The 3,919-nt window shown below is 41.5% G+C and overlaps 3 non-coding genes and 1 pseudogene across 3 annotated transcripts; 3 read left to right on the plus strand and 1 right to left on the minus strand.

Annotated features, from left to right (window-relative positions):
- LOC116698801 (contactin-associated protein-like 4) overlaps positions 1-3,919 on the minus strand; it is a 421,932-nt pseudogene that overhangs the window by 19,972 nt on the left and 398,041 nt on the right.
- Positions 1,886-1,968, plus strand: trnal-uaa (transfer RNA leucine (anticodon UAA)). The gene has a single exon. It is a non-coding gene; the product is annotated as a tRNA-Leu (tRNA).
- Positions 2,643-2,725, plus strand: trnal-caa (transfer RNA leucine (anticodon CAA)). The gene has a single exon. It is a non-coding gene; the product is annotated as a tRNA-Leu (tRNA).
- Positions 3,824-3,906, plus strand: trnal-caa (transfer RNA leucine (anticodon CAA)). The gene has a single exon. It is a non-coding gene; the product is annotated as a tRNA-Leu (tRNA).

A 3,919-nucleotide genomic window follows, 5' to 3' on the forward strand; every position in this document is an offset into this window, starting at 1 on the left:
ATGTGCACACAATTTCTTTTATAATGATTGTTGATATACACCTTGCAGGAGTTTTATCACTCGGAATCGGCCTTTGCCGTGCAACTGCACTCAACAGTAAGTGTGGTCGGTCCGTTTACAGTAAATGGAATGTGTCTGTGTTACCTTAAATCAAATGGAGTTTCCTGTTATTTCTGACAATTTGGTCATCTGTGCTCGTGATTTGCCTTTGGGGCTGGCTAAAACCTCTTTGGGGGGCACCAAAAATTCCTCTATGCAGTAACAACCCTGCTTTGGTATTGTGACAATCAAACTGAAGATAAGCATGTATCCATAGAAACTCACTCCAGATGTGAATCAAACCAACAATCTCTAGTTAAGGAGGCCAGGGCCTTACCCTTAAGGTCGCTGTGGCCACAACAGAGCACCCAGGGACCAGTTTTGCTTGGTGTGTATGGCCAATTAGCAAGTTAGTACCAACCAATGATAGCACATTAGTTTGGGACTTGGCCCAAAGGAGGGTGGACAAAACGTCATGCCTAAGTGACACAGAGATGTAAATAGACTACAGTGTGCAGATATGGGCTTGCATATCATGAGTTGGTATATTAAACATTTGCCACTTCCTATTACATTGGAGTGCTACATCAGAGGTGTGGTAAAGTGGCAAAGTTGAATAGAATTCTTTCATGGTATTTGAATTCAGACCAGCATGCAAATTAATCTGTTTTGATGAATTTAATATTGAAGTGAATATGCATTCATCAGGTGGACACAAACACAACTCCAAAGAAATGCTAATGTTGCTCTCTGTCTTTTTGAATGTGTGAATTGACAACTGTTGTCTGTTAGCCATAACAACTTTAAAGGGTGATAATATGTCAGAGCTATTCATCTCAGTCACTAACTTCACCAGCCACAGGAAAACCTTACTTGTGTGTCTTCATATGTGTGTGTGTGTGTACCTGTATGGCAGAAGACCCCGGTGTATGCTGACAGGCTGCAGTCACAGCGGAAGCCGTTGGCTCTCTCCACACAGCGGCCCTGGTTCTGGCAGAGCGAGCCGTAGCTGCTGCAGTGACCCGGGCAGCCGGCTCGAACCCCGGGCGTGATCTTGGCCCTCTCCTCCAGGTCCAGGGTGACGCCGTTCAGCTGCAGGGAGCGAATACATCCCCGAAATCCCTTCTGCCTGGACGCTGTGCCTCCTGAAAACATTTAAACAGTGCATGATACTAGCATTACACTTTATTTTAGACATTCAGCTGATCAATCAAAACCAGTGCTCCCAGAATGTTTAGGTCACCAAGATGGCCGAGTGGCAAACGCACACATGGGTTCAAACACCACTCCTAGTAGAATGACTTTAACAAGGATCATTACAAGATCTGATCAATAAAATATAGCTCATAGAGGTTTTGAATCGGTAATATGACATGACTACTTAAGCAATTGAAAAGTGTATTTCTTATGCAGCTCTTACTGGATGTATGTGGGTGCCTTTTTTTGTGAGTTTTCGTATATAATGAGGCTCAAGGGCTAAAACCAATTAGGGTCCCGTAGGCTAAGCAAATGCTCTTTATGGAGTAATATGTATCTAGTGCGTCAGGTAAAAATGTTTTGTTTTTGCCATTTAGTGCTAATCTAATATCACCAGGATGGCCATGTAGTCAATGTGATGCACTCAAGATGCAAAAGGACAGTTGTTCTCGTGGGTTTAAAGCCCACTCCTGGTATAGATGTCTTCTATGTGGAAACATAGAATACATTAGAAACCAAAAACAAATCTTGGCAGAAGACAATTTCTGGCAAAGGATCCAAACCCAAGCTTCACCTGCTGGAAACAGCTATGATGTAGTTGCCCTTCCGAGGTATATAGTACCTCTACCATTTCCTATGCTTAAAGAGTACCAGGATGGCCGAGTGGTTAAGGCGTTGGACTTAAGATCCAATGGGCTAAAGCCCTTGTGGGTTTGAACCCCACTCCTGGTAGAAAGACAATTGAGTTTAACGATACTGCAAACAATCATGTGTACAAAAAATGGTTAGTAGTAATTAGTACAATTTAAAATGGCTGACTATGTTGGTTCACAAGGGCTTCACCATATAGACCACACGTTCCATTTAAATCAAACTACCTTTTGCCAAGATACAACCGTTGGTGTTTCAACAGCCATCTACAAGACTATCAAAATTCTTTGGATAACTTTTCGTCATGAGCGTCCAAAGATACCACCTGTAAAAGATTCAAGAAGATTGAAATCACGGCCTATGACGAGTTTGAAAGAAGGTAAAACACATGAAAGATGCATAAATAATAATGTCTGCCTCCAAATTGTGAATATGTCCACAATGATTAGAGCAATATGTGCATTCAATCTGGTGATGATCAGAACAACTAGTTAAGGCCTTCCATGCATTGGGAGGCACTATGGAGTCCACTTATAGGTATGGGCCAAATTGCTGTACAGTCTCGCAAAGCTGTGTTTATGTGTGTGGCAATATTTGTGAGTTTTTTTTAAATATTGAGGCCGTCAAAAATGTGCTCAAGGGCTAAAACCAATTAGGGACCCATAGGCCATGCCCATGCTCTTTATGGAGTAATCAAGACCTGGTTTTTCAAGTAACAACATTTGATTTTTGACGGTTAGCTTTCAGTTAATGTCACCAGGATGGCCGAGTGGTTAAGGCGTTGCACTCAAGATGCAATGGACAGAAGTCCTCGTGGGTTCAAATCCCACTCCTGGTATGAGTTTAACTGTTTCCTCATACATTATTGAGAGCAGTGTCTGATGCTTAGTTCCGACTGACTAGTTTTTCCCCGTGACAGTTCTGCTCTGTGATGATGGCCAATCACATTGAATTGGGTCTTGACATTAATTTTGTGGGGAAAAAAAATAACCCTATACCAAACTTTTCTACATCTTTTATTATATTTAAATACTATGGCTGGGACAAAATGCTTTTGTCTAGAATGCTTTCTTTCACGATACATGGGTGCCACTTTTATGTGTATTGCGATTGGATGCTCTTTAACGAGTACTCAGTAACCAGCGTGTCAGGAAAAAACGTTTTTTATTTACCATTTAAAAGCTTGTTATCTTCAGGGTGGCTGAGTGGTAAGGTGCTATGAAGTTGCATTGGACATTTACCCTTGTGGGTTAAAATCCAGCTCCTCGTATGAGTTAGATTGTTTCCTTATACATTAAGGAAAGTAATGTCTAATGCTTAATTTACACAGACTACTCCTGGCATAGATGTATTCAGTGTGAAAACATAGAATACATATGTGCCAATTCAATGTTTGTTGCAATTTGAAAGTATTGAGCTAGGATAATAAAATAGGGCGTGACTTAAGCATATGTGGCAGGGCACACCATCACAAAAAAAAACAGAGCTAGTTGCTGAGTTCAATGATACCTCTCACAAGAGTCTAGCTAAAGTGGTTCAAGTTATAAAAGGGGGTGTGGTCTGTTATTAAAAATGTTAATTATAAATGTCTGCCTTCTGGTTGGGATACGTCCACAATGATTAGAGCAATAGGTGCACTCAATCTGGTGAAGATCACAACAACTTTGTCCAAGTTAATGCCATCCACGCATTAGGGGACGCTATGGAGCCCGCTTCTAGGTAAGGGGCAAATCGCTGTACTGTCTCGCAAAACTGTGTTTATGTGGGTGGCAATATTTATGGGTTTTCGTATATATTGAGGCCGTCAAAAATGTGTTCAAGGGCTAAAACCAATTGGGGTCCCATAAGCCATGCCCATGCTCTTTATGGAGTAATCAAGACCTGGTTTTTCAAGTAACAACAATTGATTTTTACCATTTAGCTTTCAATTAACATCACCAGGATGGCCGAGTGGTTAAGGCGTTGCACTCAAGCTGCAATGGACAGATGTCCTCGTGGGTTCAAATCCCACTCCTGGTATTATTTAGACTGT

The sequence above is a fragment of the Etheostoma spectabile genome, chromosome 12, assembly GCF_008692095.1.
Source record: "Etheostoma spectabile isolate EspeVRDwgs_2016 chromosome 12, UIUC_Espe_1.0, whole genome shotgun sequence".
NCBI lineage: Eukaryota > Metazoa > Chordata > Actinopteri > Perciformes > Percidae > Etheostoma > Etheostoma spectabile.